Source organism: Podarcis gaigeae, assembly GCF_964106915.1.
Source record: "Podarcis gaigeae genome assembly, chromosome: 15".
Taxonomy (NCBI): domain Eukaryota; kingdom Metazoa; phylum Chordata; class Lepidosauria; order Squamata; family Lacertidae; genus Podarcis; species Podarcis gaigeae.
This window is the reverse complement of record NC_139692.1, coordinates 3,253,118-3,270,986: the sequence shown is the minus strand read 5'-3', so window position 1 is coordinate 3,270,986 and position 17,869 is coordinate 3,253,118.

The following is a 17,869-nucleotide window of genomic DNA, read 5'->3' as shown; positions in this document are numbered from 1 at the left end:
AATGCTCTACTTAGGGGAAATCACAAAAATGTGTATATTAGGAGAAAATCAAAATAAAATGATGAATCTTCATGAGGACCTTTAAAAAGTAATTGGAAAACTTGTGAAGAAATGTATTTAAAATTGGAAAAATGAGAAGCTGAAATAAACAGATTTGTGCATCCCTATGTAGCAGTATTGAGGAGCAAATATCTGTGCCTGAATTACTGGTCTTGCTGCATGTTTGACGTAGGAAAGGAAACTGGAGTGTGTTTTAAGGCAGTGGAGGCTCACAGGTGTGCCAATTGCGGTGGGGAGGTCTGGTGGTGATAGGTGACAGGAAGCTAGAAATTATTCCTTGTCTCAGATTTTAGTCTAAGCCAGATAAAAATTCCAGAGTTTTAAAAGCTTGCCTCTCATGTGCGGTGGGCTATTCCAAGCCCTTGAAGTGCATTGCTGACCCCAGCTTAGGGAATATCCCTAGAAGGGGAACCTTCTTCTGCAATCCGAAAGGTGTGGAGATCTTTCATGATTGTTGTGGTGTATACTGTACAGATACAGTACAGTAACCTGAAATATGCATTGATCATCATGTCTTCAGTATAGCTTCAAACAACATCAAAGCAAAAGTTACCCTGATCCTATAAACATTTTCTTAGGAGTAAGTCTCACTGAAATAACTATGGGAGCTTCTGCATGCAAAGCATGGATTCCAAAGCATGTGGCTCCCTCCCTTGTGCCTGCATAACTGTGCTTATGATTGCAGCCACAAGGTCTCACTGCAGGACCTGGTGCACTATATTGGCTGACCCAAATGCCTTCCTCCCCCCGAAAGCTGAAATAATGAGTGCACTTGCTAGAACAGTGGTAGCAAACATTCCCCCCCCCCCCCGGCCACATTCCTTTCTAAACCTACATTCGGAATGCCACATACCTTTAGCAAACAGGTCCAAAGGCAAACATGGGCAGGGCAACAAGTGTGAATTACAGCTTTGTACCAGGTGCCTAGTGTGGGGGGGGTGGCAGGCGGTGCCACTTTTTGAGCAGGCGTAAACCAGGCGACCCCAAGCAGGTGACCCCAGTGTGGCCTGGTTACTCTCTGCCCATCAAGGGCCGCATCAGCAGGCTGGGCACACACCCTGGGCACCGGCAAACAGTGCTACACCACTGCATTGTACAGTGAGCTAGAGCTCATCATCACTTCCACTTGTCCCGCCACTTTTGCAGGGAAATCCATTATTTACCACTGAATCAGAAAAAGTCAATTGAGTTTTCCACTGCTTGACATTTGCTCCAATTCAGCATCAAATAGGTCATTTTCCCAGGAAAAGTGGCGAGGCCAGTGGGCAACTGCTTGGAGCTGTGCTTTCTAGGCAAGCAAGAGGCATTATCAGCTTTCAGGGGCACATTCCAGCCAGGCAAAAATACTCCAGGAAGTTGTGAAGCAGGCCCAGAAAGTGGAGGGGCTGAGAAGGGAGTGTCGCTAGGGAGGAGTCTGAAGAGCCAGACATTGATGCTTGGAGAGCAAAGCTAATCTCTGGCCTTGAGGTTTGACAGCCACATGCAATGCAGTCATTCCCACTGGACTTCTTTCTAAATAAACATGTTTAGGATCAAAGTGCATCCCTTGTATCTTCACCAAATCTTTCTCTCTCTTTGCCCCTGGATGTTCTCATTCTGTTCTTTGATTGTACACAGCCTACACGTAAGACATAGAGTTCTGTACCCATTGAGGGCATAACCTGTACTAGCTTAAGCTGCTATTTATACTATAAGAGCCTCTGGCCCTGGTTGCGTAATTACAGCAATCAAATTGATTTTCTGCCTCTCTCCAAATGCTCTTAGTAAATCATATTGATTTCTATTATTTCCCCAGTAATCTGAGTTTTAAACAGGTAATTGTTCTACTTAGCAGAAGTACTTAAGTCCTACAAACAGTACACTTGCCCTGCTGCCGTCAAATCAACAGCAGTTGCTACAAACTATCTTAGGCCAAACTAGATATGATGTCAGTAGGGCCTGTCCCTGAATCTGAAATGGATTTTTAAAAAATGGGAAATGCAACATTGCGCCCCCAAATCAGATTGAACCTCCACTGTAAAGCACTGTAAAGGCTTTAGTCCTTTTCTGCTGTATTGTTTTCCCAATTTAATTCAACCCCCTCCCCAAACTGCAATTTGCCCTACTGTGGACAACATGCAGCTACCATGCAGGTACCTGTCTCATTTCCCCAGCCTTCTCCACTCTTGGCAAAGAGCAGCTTGAGGGGAGAGCAACTCAGATTGAGAAAATGCCATTTCAATCCCTGATCCTGGACCAATGTTTCAGAGAAACCTAATCTCATCTGCTTTCTGCCCTCTTCCTCTCCAGTAATCAGTTCAGAAATACAACAGCCCTTGCATTGCTGAACAGGGAACATTACAAAATGCCTTTCAAATCTGTTTCCAATTCTGGGCACCACAATTTAGTAAGGATACTTAAATCCAAGCTGGAACATGCACAGAGGAGGGCAACCAAGATGATCAAGGGTCTGGAAACCAAGCCTTATGAGGAACAGTTGAAGGAGCTGGGTATGTTTAGCCTGGAAAAGAGGAGACAGAGAGGATACTGTATATGATAGCCATCTTCAAATACCTCAGGGGCTATTACGTGGAAAATAGAGCAGCTTGTTTTTGCTTGCCCTGGAGGGTAGGACTTGAACCAATGGCTTCAAGTTACAAGAAAGGAGATTCCAACTAAACATCAGGAAAAACTTTCTGACAAAACAAAAAAAATTCCTTCCAGTAGCACCTTAAAGACCAACTAAGTTAGTTCTTGGTATGAGCTTTCGTGTGCATGCACACTTCTTCAGATACACTGAAACAGAAGTTACCAGACCCTTCTACATAGTGAGAAGGTGGGGAGGGGTATTACTCAGAAGGGTGGTGGGAATGGGTGATTGGCAGATAGCTGTGATGAGCCTGTTGATGACTCTTAACGACTGCAATAGGTCTTACAGGAAAAAGCAAGGGGTGAGAAGGTGAAAAGTGGCTTTGTCATGTATAATGAGATAAGAATCCAATGTCTTTGTTCAGACCAGGTCTCTCCATGGTTTTAAGTTTGGTGATAAGTTGCAATTCAGCAGCTTCTCTTTCCAGTCTATTTCTGAAATTCCTTTGTAGTAAAACAGCTACTTTGAGATCTTGTATAGAATGTCCTGGGAGATTGAAGTGTTCTCCTACTGGTTTCTCTGTCTTGTGATTCCTGATGTCCGATTTATGTCCGTTTATTCTTTGGCGTAAGGTCTGGCCTGTTTGTCCAATATAGAGAGCTGAAGGACACTGTTGGCATTTGATGGCATACACAATGTTAGACGATGAGCAATTAAATAGTCCCAAGATGGTATGTGTGATGTTGTTGGGGCCAGTTATGGTGTTGTCCGGGTATATGTGGCAGCAAAGTTGGCATCTGGGTTTATTGCAGGCTCTGGTGCCAGTGTCCGTGTTAGGTCTGGTTGTAGTATTATTGTGGGTTAGGAGTTGTTTAAGATTGGGTGGCTGTCTGTAGGCAATGAAAGGTCTTCCTCCCAGCGCTTGAGAAAGAGAACTGTCATTGTCCAGGAGAGGTTGTAGATCTCTGATGATGCGTTGTACTGTTTTAACTTGGGAGCTGTATGTGATGACTAGAGGTGTTCTGTTATTTTCTTTTTTGGGTCTGTCTTGCAGCAAGTTCTCTCTGGGTATCCGTCTGGCTCTGTTGATCTGCTGTCTAACTTCATCTGCTGGGTATTTTAGTTCTAAAATGGTTTGCTGTAGATCTCTTAGGTGAGAGTCTCTGTCTGTAGAATTGGAACAGATGCGACTGTAACGTAGTGCCTGGCTATATACAATGGACTGTTTGGTATGTTTGGGATGGTAGCTAGAGGCATGTAGATATGTTTGTCGGTCAGTTGGTTTATGGTATAAGGTGGTGTCTATGCGCCCATCCTGTATTTTTATACTGGTGTCCAAAAAATGTATTTCTTGCATAGATTGATTCATTGTTAGGTTGACTGTGGGGTGAAAATCATTGAATTTCTGGTGGAAGGTGTCCAGGGTCTGTTGACCATGTGTCCAGATGATAAAAATATCGTCAATGTATCGCAGGTACAAGAGAGGTTTGAGTGGGTAGGAGTTTAGGAAACGTTGTTCTAAATCTGCCATGAAGATGTTGGCATACTGTGGGGCCATGCGGGTGCCCATTGCTGTGCCGTTGATCTGAAGGAACAGGTCATCACCGAATTTGAAGTTGTTGTGGGTAAGGACTTAGTTGGTCTTTAAGGTGCTAACTTAGTTGGTCTTTAAGGTGCTACTGGAAGGAATTTTTTTTGTTTTGACTGTGGCAGACCAACACGGCTACCTATCTGTAACTGGAACTTTCTGACAGTAAGAGATGTTTTGACAGTGGAACAGTCTCCCTTGTGAGGTTGTGGACTCTCCTTCCTTGGAGATTTTTAAGCAGAATTTGGATGGTCATCTGTCATGGATGCTTTAGCTGAGATTCCTGCATTGCAGGGGGTTTCACTAGATGACCCAGGTCCCTTCCAACTCTGCAGTTCTATGATTCTGTGAAATCACACACACACACACACACACTCACAAAATTGGGGAAGGAAGCCATTTGTGGGACTTGAATAGAATAGAAGCTCAAAAACTGAAACATACAGGGAAGGGTAGGGGGAATTTCCAGTGCAGGAATTAGAACCATCACAATGGCTGATAAAGTGAATGCATTTGCCAGGCAATAAATAAAAAGTTGAAATTATATCCAAAAGGTTGAAAGATAATGGATTTGTGTCCAGAAATGGTTGGATTGTGGGATTATCACTTTGTATGAAAAATGGTGACCCTGAAGTTTTTATGGCATTTCTGGCCAAGGATTTATTGGCCTATAAAACATAGTTTTAGCCCAGCTCTAAACGTTGCTTTGCAGAATCTCTCTCTAATGCAAACGACTCCAATCCTCAAGTCACTTACTAGAGAAGAGTCCCACTGGAACTGCAGCTTGGAGATAATGGCAGAAGGCTAATTTCAAGCCTAAGATTTCAGCCTATTCATGCTCTTTAAGTATAAGAGAATTTGATTTGTCATGGTTCTTTTCTCTCCCCCCTCCCCCCCTACCATCAGAGAGAAATACAGCAAGTGCCAAATGGATTCTTTAGGGAGAAGAAACCATTTCGATTTAATGGGGAATGAATTTGCTTTATATGGTAACCAAACCCAGCAGAAAAAGATTGCCCTTATTAAAGGTTTTCATTAAACTGAATGTGCCTCTGAGTCTCTTCCTGCTTTATGTTCCACCAAATTGAGTGTTCCATTTTTTAAAGAGCTAGATCCATCAGCTGGTAGATACTGGAGAGCAACTCGAGCAAAGGGATTTACTTTTGCAAGGGAATCCAAAACCACCCCACTGGTTTTGTGCTGATTAAGGTGGTGGGGTGGGGAAGGGAATCCTGCTCTCAAAACTGTTAAAAATTGAAAACCGATGAGTTTTAGTTTGGGTCTGGAATAGACGTTTCCGCTGCAGATGTCTTGTTGCCTATGGCTTCCCTTCAAAAAGAATATTGTAGAGATGGAAAACTTCCAGATAAGGGCAACCAAAATGGTGGAGCAACTATGCCCATCAGTTGTAGCATTTGGGATTTTTTAGCTAAGTGAAAAGGCAAGGAAGAGGTGACAGCACAGAAGTGTATAAAATCATGAATGGTGTGGAGGGAAGTGGAAAGAGAAAAGTTTTTCTCCCTCTGTCACAACACTAGAATTTGAGGGCATCCAATGAAGCTTTGTTGGATGATTCAGGATAGACAAAAGAAAGTACTTCTTCTAATAGCATATATTTTAACTATGGAATTACAGTATATGAGAGGCTGTGACACCCACCAACAAATTCATGGAGGACACAATTAAATTCTATACAGTATATTATAGACTCTGGGGAGCTGCTGCCAGTCAGTGTAGACAATGCTGAGGTACATAGATCAAAGCTCTAACTCAGTAGAAGGCAACTTCCTGTAGCCCTGTGGTTAACAATATGGAGAGTGCTACCACTTCAGGGTGCTTCTACCACATTCTTAATGTATGGACCATACCTATATGTGTCACCTCCCTCCTTAAGAAGGGAGAGGGCATGAAACCTCTCTCTCTCTCTCTCTCTCTCTCTGGCATGTGCTTTCTGTAAAAGCTGAGCCAAAAGCAACTGTCAGGGGCAACTCAGGAGATTAGAAGCAGGAGCCAAACACTGAACCAGACAGTCAAATTTGAGGGATAAAGCTAGGAGCTAGAGCAGGGAAATGCACAGAAATACACCAATAACAACTCACTAATGCAGCCATATCTTGCGCTTCAGTCCTTGTCCTCATTCCAGTTTTACTTTCCATTCCAGTTTTACTTTCCATTACTTTCTATTCTAGAACCATAGGTGCCAATTCCTTGGGTGCCTGAGCACCCACAAAATTCCCCTTGAAGGGGCCGGGCACCTACAAATTTTGGTGTGAGGGCCATGCACGCTGCATCACACCCATGGTCCTGTGCACCCATGGTTGCATGACCAAGCTGGCACTCCTTTGTGCACACACACACACACACACACACACATACCCCATGTGTGTGCAAATAGTAGTCACAATTCATCTGGAAGCTCTCCTGCACAAGACCCTTTGAAAAGCCAGAGTAACTATCCTGATCTGGCCTGCATACACACCATATATTCAAAGCATATTTATAGCACACACACAAAGGTTTCTGGGAACTGTTGTTTCCCCATCACAAAGATACAATTCCCAGGATCCTTAAACACTGCAGTTCATATGAGGGGGGTAAGTGTGCTTCAATTGTATGTTGTGTATACAGCCTGAATGGATTCTTTCAGTTAATCAGGATTGACTCCAAACATTGCAGTACTATTTACTGACTTTTTATTGTTATTATTATTGTAATTGTCATTTTTGTTTTTGTATTTATATTTATATTTTATTTATTTATTTATTTGGTTGGTAAGTAAGTAAGTAAGTAAGTAAGTAAGTAAGTAAGTAAGTAAGTAAGTATACTGCCCTCAGAGTGGTTCACACCAGAAAACACAATATAAAAATACAAAATACATGATAAAAGCAAGAATGGAAAACACAAATCAATAAACCTACCTCCAGTTTGCGAACAAATTTCAGCTCGCTCAGTCCAGAAAATTTCACTTGCTTAAAATGTTTTAGCGAGCACAATGAAGCAGGTGTGAAAGAGGAAACTGATGCAGAAAGCCATATTTCACCAGCTGACACTTTCATTGTTCATTGCAAGGCAAGGAGGGGAACCTTCATTTCTCCATTATGAATTCTACCTCTATCTATTCCTTCCTGTGTGAATCAGTAGAGAGCTTTGTGTTAAATGTAAAGGTTCAAAAAATTATTTGTCCTTGTCTAAACTTTGCATTGGACACCTTGTTTATGAGCTGCTTAAAGAGGATCTGGGAATCAATGGGACAATGTTCAATAAATAAAGGCCAGAGACCTCTAGTTTTTCATTTCTTTTACATTAGTGCCTAAATATAAGAGACGATGCATTATACCTCCTAAATCATAGTAACACTGATATAATTTGCTACAATATGACAGGTTCTCATCGAAATCTGTTGCTACCTTGGCATTGTCACTTAAAGTAATTTGTACACCGCATTAAAAAATAAACCCACTTGGAAAGACCCCTGCTATGTTTTAGGACTCCCTGAGTACACATAAGCAACCAAAATGAATTTATTGCCATTCCAACCATTTATAGCCAGCCACCTGGTTAACCAGAACTGAGTTAACTATTATGCTAAATACCCAGTAGAATAGTGATCTAGCCAAGGCAGGGGACCCATCTATGTTGCAATCTGTGCTGTGCCAAAACGTGTCCGCCAAGTTCTTGAAGGTTTTCCTCTTCCACAAAACAGGCTTCTGTCTTGTTTGGAGAAGTCCTTTAGATGGCCCTGTGACTTACATTGCATTCCTCCAAACAATCCTAGAAACTTGTTTACCCTTCAATTCCCTGCACCCTTAACAAACTACAGTTCCCAGGATTCTTTGTGGGAACCCATGTGCTTTCAATGTGTCGTAAATACAGTATATAGCGTGCCTATACGGAGTCTTTTTTTCCATTCTTGACCTAACCCCTTTAGATCCAAGATTACTGATCTTGCATGAGCATACTGATAACCCACTTGCTTCCATGGAGACAATACTGGAGAAAGGGAATTGCAGTCAGGAAAAGGCGTGCTGAGAGGAAGGAGTAAAAAGTACTCAAGCCATAAGGTTCCTGCCTTTGCAAGCTATCCCAACAATATCTAAGTAAACTCCAATAGACAAGAAGGGAAGGCTCAAGAACAGCAGTTGCAGGCAGTGGCGTAGTGTGGGGGGTGCAAGGGGTGCCAGCCGCACCGGGCGCAACATTTTTGGGGGCGCACTCGGAGCTCTCTGCCCCTACCTGGTCCTGGCTCACTCTCTCTCACAGTGCTGGCTGTGCGAATCTGATCCGAGCTGCCGGGTCGCCGCCCACTGTGGAGGGGGAGGGTGCCAGGCGTGCGTTGCGGAGCGGAGAGAGAGCGAGGGAGGGACTATCTGGGGGAGGGAAAATGCAGCGGCCGCCCAGCGCAGAGCTGAGCGCGGGAGAGAACTACATCCGACCAGCCCAGTTTTGGAGGGAAGGTGTTAGTTGCGGCGGAGTCCTGGCGCCCCGGGAGGCTGGCTGGGCCGGTAATGGGGCTGGCCGGTGGCGCCGCTGCCATCCTGCGGACAAAAGGGCTGCCGCCCCCGGCCGAGCCCCCCCCCCCGCGAAACCAGGAGCAGCTCTCTGGTGCTCGAGGGCTTCGCAGGCCCTTCATCCCCCCTCCATTGGCGCCTCAGCCCCCAGCCCTGCCTGCGCGGCTCCTGCGTCTGGGGGCGCGCTCGCGCGGATGGGGTGCTGCTCCCCGCTTGCAAATGGTGCCCGTAAGGCCACATCAGAGACGCCCCCGGGACCCAGTTGCTGCCTTCTTCCCCGCCATGTGATTAAGCCTCGCACTACTTTGTGGCAGTGGTGTAGCGTGGGGGGTGTAGGGGGGGCCGGCCGCACCGGCCACAACATCTGGGGGTTAGGGTTAGGGGGCGCAAATCCACGGGTTAGGGGGCGCAAATTACTTGCCTTGCCCCGGGTGCTGACAACCCACGCTACGCCACTGGTTGCAGGCCACAGAGCACTCTAAGGAGGCTTTGGAAAGTACAGCACATAGAATGATTCCTGCCATTCCCCAGAAGAGGAAGAGACGGGGTAGGGGTGGGGTGGTAGGTGATATTCTAAACATAGTTCACAACATATTATTATTATTTAGTTATTTGTCAGTACTACAAAAAAGGCCCCAAAGCAGCTTGCCACTGTAAAAGCATTCATGAGCTAGGGTCATAGGATATGATGATACCCAAACCTGTAATGGTGCTCATTTTTTAGTAGGGCTCTGTCCTTCTTTGTTATTGGTCATCCTGCAATAACATAAACAAGGAGAGATCTTACTCTACCCTACTAAAAAATGAGCACCAGTACAAGTTTGTGTATCATCATATCCTCTGAGCCAAAGTGAACTGGATTTGCCTGGTGCCTAACAGTTGATAAGGTGAAGGCACCAGGAGTATGTCTCTAAGAAGAATATTAGGCACTTGAGGACCCACCACTGAAAGAGTGACCATGGGTCCTACTTTACAGAGGACAGCACTTTATTTGAACACTGGTCCAGTTTAAGCTGAGTTTAAAGATAAAGGACTTGAAGTTCCCCTATCAGCAGTTTGCACCCAGATAGCAAAACTCAGCAGGTACATGTCATTGTTCTCTGCTATGGGAAGATGTATTGTATTTCTATATAAATTATAGTAATTGTTTCTAAATTTGCATCTACACCATATGCAAATTTTAGGCAAATCTGTGCCCCCACCCCCACTTTGGCTGATGCATAAATGACCACTCTATTGTAACAGCACCTTCCTTTCTCTGACCAGGGGCAGAGAATATGAACTGCTAAAATTCATTCAGAAAATTCCAATAAAGTATCCAAAGTCCAATGCTTGGGGAGGAAAAAACCACTTCCAGGTATTAGCTGCATTACCAGAATAAGAACAAGCAGTAAGCTCTTGAATGCAAGCCATTTGCCTATGACTTATAACTTTTTCTCTCCCTATAGCCCTTAGCATAGCAAAGAGTTTCACTTTAATTATAAACAGGATTGAAGAAGCCGCAAGAGGAAATCACACCGTATTGGAGCCGGCTAACAGCTGCTTTGCTGATTGCACAGGGAGGTTTATCAAAGCCGAGACAAAAGTAGGGGGGGAGCACAGGCTGGGCTGGGAGCTACCAGCACTGCAGTTAGTGCGTGGGAGAGAGCTTGGAAACGGATGTAATTCTGCCGAATTGAATTCTCCATGGAGAACCTCTCCCTCCTCTTTGGGCCTGCCATTAAAGGAAACAGGAGAAAAATGTGAAGCAAATCCCGGGAGGACAGAGGGAAGAGAATCAAAAGTGCAACCTCCTGGCTTTTAATTTCAATGTCAGGAAAGAGGAAAGTCTTTATCATAACACAGAGGCTAATTATTTGCAAAGTCTAAAGAAAACTTCTGACTCGCATCTGCAAAATCTCCCAAGCAGTCGGTGATAACTACTGTTTAGTCACCGTCCCACTGTTCAGCAGGACTTGGCCACGTGCCTTGGTCTAAAGATTGTGACAGAACCTATAAAGTAGAGGGGCTGAACGTGGATGCCGCCTGTCCTGCACCAGACCGTGGCAAGAGGGGTCAGATCCCCACCGGAATCAAAGGATTCAGGTGACATTTCAGGAGTGCCATGTCAGGTTTCAGTTTAGGAAGTGGCAGACAAGATCCACCACACGGTTCAAAGGCCTGCTTTTGGATGTATTAAAAATTAAAACACATGCACACAAAGCAATGGGCTGTAACCAAGGCTAGTCCTACTCAGAGTAGACCCATTAAAGTTAATGGACATGACTAACTTAGGTTTATTAATTTCAGTAGATCTACTCTGAGTAGAACTTAGTGGGGTACAACCCCACCCAATGTGTTTTAATTTGTGTGGGTCAAAATTTCGGTCCATATTTGGGTGGTGATTTGGGGGGAAAGCTAAAGTTAAACTTCTTCTCCTCATTCACATTTTGAGGGTTGGGGGCACATAATTCATGGGAAGAAACTTACTGGACTTCCAAGGTGCCCATCAGCGCATCATAGGGTAGTCACATAAACATTGCCAAAAAAGAAAAAAAATGAACCACCCTCCAAAAGACGGTAAAAAAGCACAGATATGCATAAAATTCACACATGCTAACTTATATGTATGGTTGAACATTGGGGGGGGGGGGAGACTACAATTTAAATTGAAGAAATACATCTCACCAGACCTGGTCTCGTTGCCGCTTCAAGTCCCCTCCTCTCTCTTCTTATGGTCCTTAATTTGGAAATCAGTCTTGGAGTGGACAGACCTTCCCATAGAAGATGCCTTCCAATACAGGACAGGACTGGCAGTCTTTCAAATAAATGGGAAGGGTCATAATTCAGTCGTAGAGCATCAGCAGTGCATGCAGAAGATTGTAAATTCAATCCCCGCCATTGCCAGGTAAGGCCTGAAACCCTTGACACCTGCTGCCAGCAAAGACAATACTGAGCTAGATGGACTAGTCATTTAATTGGCCATACTGTTTCATTGATCATGGGCAAGCACCATTTGCCATGGTCCAGAACAGAGGGCAGTATCCAATGTCCCCATTTATGACAGAACTTTCCCCCTCTCCTACTCCATTCCTAGCCCCACATTCTCCTCAGATTTGCTCTGAAGGGTTCAGGGAATCCCCAGAACAGATTTAGGGGTGCATGGGGACAGGAAAGGGGGATTTCTGTTTGGCAATAATAGAACGAGAGACTTAGTGCTGCTTTGGATACAAGGGCAGAGATATTGGAGACCCTGCCTTTCCCCCATTTCCCCATTGCATAGAGGCAGACTATGCCCCTAAGCCATGTCCTCACCTTCTCCCGAATGTGTGATGGAGTAAGGAGTAGAGATAACAGACCTGATCCCAATTTCCTCTTTCTTTCTCCACATGCCCTAACCCACACCGGGGTGCGGCTATCAGAACAACATACAGGAAGTTGAATAAGTTGCAATAAAAATGAGTTTAACATTTTGATACACTCCACCCTATATAACTAAAAGCAAACTCATTCTCTGAGTGTCTTGTGGAACCAAAACGTCAGCATCCATACCCAAGAGGGAGCTATCAGCAGGCTTTGGGGAAATGGGGACCCCACGGCTGCTTGCCAGAGTGCAAAAAATATTTAGAAAAATGCACATTAAAAAATAAACTCTCTTGGGAAGACCCCTGCTATGTTTTAGGACTCCCTCAGTACACATAAGCAACCAAAATAAATTTATTGCCATTCCAACCATTTATAGCCAGCCACCTGTTTAACCAGAGCTAAATGCCCAGGAGGCCACTGCTTCTGACCATGGAGGAAAGGCATAGCCATATCTACATCCATGAATTTGCCCCATCCTCTTTTTAAAGCTATCTAAGGTGGTCTTGTTTCAGAAAGTGAGAATTAGGTAGATTCACCCTTAAATGTAAAGGGAATCCAATTTCCCCCCATCCGTCCTTAAAAGGGATTTTCCCCCTTCCCCAAATCTGTAATAATAGGATTCCTGGAAAGAGCAAACCACGAGTTGCTCAGCCTACTTGTTTTGCTGGATTTCAAAGCAACTCAAAACAAATGCTATCATATGCAGCTGCTTGCTGAAGCGCCTTCTTCCACTGCTTGGAAGAATCCTCGATGTAGACTGTGGAGGGTCCATTATTATCCCCCCCCCCCATCATTGCTGGGGAGAGAGAGAGAGAGAGAGAGCGAGAGAGAGAGAGAGAGAGAGAAAGAGAGAGAGAGCTCACCCACATGACGCAAGTGCATCTTGTATAAATAGTGACACATTGAGAGGATGGGTGGCTGGCTTGCGGAGCGAGGCAGCCCACTTTTCCGGGTACATGCAGTTAGCTGACGTCAAGGAGTAACAGTGTCGTAGAGTGGACAGCATAAGATACATCTTGGTCTGTTTGCTTGTTGTTTCGAAATCTGCTTGCTAAATCTTTACATTTGCCTCAAGAGCCTTTTGGCAGACAGGAAAAATAGAAAACAACTGGGACAAAGAAGAATCAAACAAGTGGGAGCAACAACAAAATGTTGCAGAGTGGAGTGCTTCTGATCTGGGATCTTCCAGGTGGTGGAGTTTGCTCCATTAGTGAATTGTTCTGGGGCTGTAGAGTGCTGAGAGACTGTGATTGGCTTAGGCTGAGCTGGGAAACCAGGTGAGAGAAGACTGAATGAAATACCCTGGAAACAGTGGTGTCTGGTGCCCATTTGGACTGATAGGGCAGAAGGCATGGAGCTCAACAGTAGGTGGAGCCAGATCCAATGCCAGGCAGTAGGACTAATGTTGGCTACAAACCTGAACCATTAAATAGAAGAAACCATACATGTTCCTTGAACAATAGCCATGCCATTCTGTAATTAACAATGCGCAGGTCTTGATTTTGATTTAAAGACAACTTGTGTTTGCAACAGAAAGCTTAGAACCTCAAAAGAGGCAAACTAATTGGTTTCTTAATTAATTAATTAATGAACATCAACAGAAGTATAGTGTCCAGATCTCGGAAAACAATAGTACCACTCTATTCTGCCTATGTCAAACCATACCAATCCTGGGCACCACAGTTTAAGAAGGAGGTTGACAAGCTGGAAGGTGTGAAGAAGAGGGCGACCAAGATGATCAAGGGCCTGGAAGCCAAGCCTGAATTAAGAATGGTTGAAGCAGCTGGGTCTGTTTAGTCTGGAAAAGAGGAGACTGAAGAGATATAATAGCTATCTTCAAATATCTAAAGGGCTGCCACAATGAAGAGGGAACAAGCTTGTTTTCACCTGCTCTGGAGGATAGGGCTCAAATCCATGGCTTCAAGATATGAGAGGAGATTCTGACTAAACTTTTCTGAGAGTAAGAGCTGTTTGATAGCAGAATGGACTCCCTCAGGAGGCTGTGGACTCTCCTTCCTTGGAAGTTTTAAAGCAGAAGTTGGATGGCCATCTGTCATGGATGCTTTAGCTGAGATCCCTGCATTGCAGCAGGATCATCACTAGATGACCTTCAGGGTCCCTTCCAAGTCTACAATGCTATGATTCTATGAACAAAGAAGCTCTGGTACATCTCTGCTGGAGCTGGAGAAGCAGCTGTCTTCTCCTCTGCACTCACGCAAATTAAAATTAAGTGTTTGATGAATAAAACATGATGTGGCTAATTAAAAAAAACAAAAAACTTTGTGGGATCACCCCAGCCAGAGAATTTTCCACTGTCTTTGTGCAATAAATAACAGCCTTGGGTTTGTTGTTTTTAAGCCTATAAATAGCCACTCCATGCACCACTGAAAAACAACAACTCTGTTTTATGATTTAGGCACGCTCAAGCGCTGGAAAACGGCAGTGCACAGCAGACCGAGAAAGGGTGCACAAATATTTGGAGCTGTCCATAATTAAGCAAAGCACATGGACTCCAAATGCTGCGAGGGAGGTGGGATGTAGAGGCGGAGTTGAGGCCAAATGCTGCTGGGTTCCAAGCACTACTCCACTGAGACCAAGGAGGACCACAGTCGTGTAATCAAGAACAGATTTTCACATCTGGCAATGGAAACTGTAGCTTAAAATTAAAGGGTTCTTCCCCAAAAAAGGTGTGACTCCAAAATACCAGTATAATTGTTTTTGTTTTACAAAACCCCATGTTATCCAAAAGTTGTCTCTAAGAAAATTCATTGTTCATTTCCCTCATGATATGCACAGCTTCTGCCCCTTGTTCGTAATTGTTTTCCTTTTTTGCTGGCTGGTTTCAAACATCAACTATTGCAGTAGAGGCTGGTCCATTAGGGATAGCAGAAAAAATATTCCAGCAACCTCAGCCTACCCTCACCTGCCTGCTTACAGCCAGTCCAGGGGTGGAGGCACTGCCTATCAGCTTCTTCCTCTTCGTGCTCAGTCTTGTCTCATGTAGAACTCATAGAACAGAATATAGAATCTAACCATGTCTCCTGAAATGCAAGTCATATTGAATTCAGTGGGGATTACTCCCAGTCCCAGGAAAGTGGGGTTAGGATTGCTGCCTAAAGTGAGGATTGGGGCCTTTGGTAAAAGGAAAGATGCAGAGAGACAAACACAGCTGCCTGTGGAGTCAGAAAATGGTGAGTAGAGTGTTGTGTATGTTTGTGTGGGTGTAGTACATGCAGTGAATCAGGGCTTCATCCACCACCATCTAGAGTCCCTGCTTGGCACGCGCGCACACACACAGACAGAGAGAGAGAGAGAGAGAGAGAGAGAGAGAGAGAGAGAGATGTGAGACCCTAACCCTAACCATTCAAAGAAAATGAAGTGTATTCTCCCTACTATCCAAGATAAGAGCCCCATGAAGAAGTGAAATAGTATTGTTTTGCTTTTAAAATAAAATAAAATAAAAAGAGATCTAAACAGTAATTAAAGTATTTCTCCATACAGTATAGGAATAGAAACTGACGCTGGAGCAATTCAGAAAGGCAACTTCACTGATCCTCCATTTGTACTCATTAGCAAGTAATAAAACAAGCTGAACTGGCAAAGAATAATTGATTGATTTAAGAGATCTTAAATCATAGCACTGTAGAGTTGGAAGGGACCAGTGCAACCTCCTGCAGTGCAGGAATCTTTTGCCTAATGTGGTGCTCAAACCCACCGCCTGAGATTAAGAGTCTCCTGCTCGACCAACTGAGCTGTCCCAGGACTTTATGTCTCCATGAAGCTTCACCTGTCCAAGGTGCTGCATTCTGCTGCTGCAATTAATGTGTTTTGAGTTTGTTTGTTTGTTTGTTTGTTTGTTTGTTTGTTTGAAGAAACCATCAAAAAACAGATCTGATGGAAAATCATGGGAGGGTAAGGCAAAAAGCACTGTGATGCAACAGTATGATAGCATGGATCCATAAAATGGACAGAATAAAGGACAGCCAGCAGTTTCAAAGTTCATAGCACGACTAACAAAGTGTGCAGCATTTTTTCCATGGGTTAAACCCATGGAAAGTAAACCCACATTAAAGTGCACAGTTCCTAAAGTTCATAGCAATTTTCCATTAACTTGCACACAGTGGAATAGTGTGGGGGGTGCAGGGGGGGCCGGCCGCACCGGGCGCAACATCTGGGGGTTAGGGTTAGGGGGTGCAAATCCACAGGTTAGGGGATGCAAATTACTTGCCTTGCCCCGGGTGCTGACAACCCACGCTACGCCACTGCTTGCACACCATTCCTAAAAACTTGATCATATAGTATGAAGTACACACACAAAATCCCTTCTTATTAATCCTTGCAGAGAGCAACTTTTCCATCAACAAGCAAACAAGGCTTCAGTCACCTCATTCACTAGGCTCTCATTAAAACCATCACATACACTTACAGAGTGTATAAATGTTTTGACTAACCTCTTAGAGAACAAAATCAGGGAGACGATTCTTTCCCAAGGGTGATCCCAAAATGCAGCTCATCTAAATTTCTCCCTGGATTTTGGAGTTGTAAATTAGTTGGTCTTATTTCTGAACTCAAACTGATATATTAGGAATTCCTCCACCCACCCCCATAATTTATATTTCTGAATTTTGTACCTAGAACTGTGGATATGCAGTTTGACTCAGGTTAGCAGTTCTTTCAGTCCAGTTTAGGTTCCTCCCCCTCCCCCCCCCGGCTTCTGCTTATCAACAGAATACTAAAAGGAAAGGGAGTTCATGATGGCTTTGAGTTTGTTAAGAGGGAGATAGTAAAAGCACAACTTCAGACAATACCAATGAGACGGAAACATGGAAGGTGCCTAAAGAAGCCAGGGTGGCTATCTAAAGAACTTTTAACTGAGTTAAGATTTAAAAAGGATGCGTACAAAAAATGGAAAAGGGGGAAAACCACCAAAGAGGAATTCAAACAAATAGCCAGCACGTGTAGACACAAAGTCAGAAAAGCTAAAGCACAGAATGAACTCAGGCTTGCTAGAGAGGTTAAAAGCAACAAAAAAGGCTTTTATGGGTATGTTTGTAGCAAAAGGAAGAACAAAGAAACAGTGGGGTCACTCAGAGGAGAAGATGGTGAAATGCAAACAGGGGACACAGAAAGGGCTGAACTCCTCAATGCCTTCTTTGCCTCAGTCTTCTCCGATAAAGAAAACAATGCCCGACCTGAAGAATTTGGAGCAAATGATTCAGTAGAGGAAACACAGCCCAGAATAACTAAGGAGATAGTACAAGAATACTTGGCTAGTCTAGATGTATTCAAGTCTCCAGGGCCAGATGAACTGCATCCAAGAGTATTAAAAGAACTGGCAGATGTGATCTCAGAACCACTGGCAGTCATCTTTGAGAATTCCTGGAGAACAGGCGAAGTCCCGACAGACTGGAGGAGGGCAAATGTTGTCCCTATTTTCTAAAAGGGGAAAAGAGAGGACCCAAATAATTACCGCCCAGTCCGTCTGACATCAATACCAGGGAAGATTCTGGAGCAGATCATTAAGCAAACAGTCTGTGAGCACCTAGAAAGGAGTGCTGTGATCACCAATAGTCAGCATGGATTTCTGAAAAATAAGTCATGTGAGACTAACCTGATCTCGTTTTTTGACAGAATTACAACCCTGGTAGATGAAGGGAACGCAGTGGATGTAGCCTACCTTGATTTCAGCAAGGCATTTGACAAGGTGCACCATGATATTCTTGTAAAGAAGCTGGTAAAATGCGGTCTTGACTATGCTACCACTCAGTGGATTTGTAACTGGCTGACTGACCGAACCCA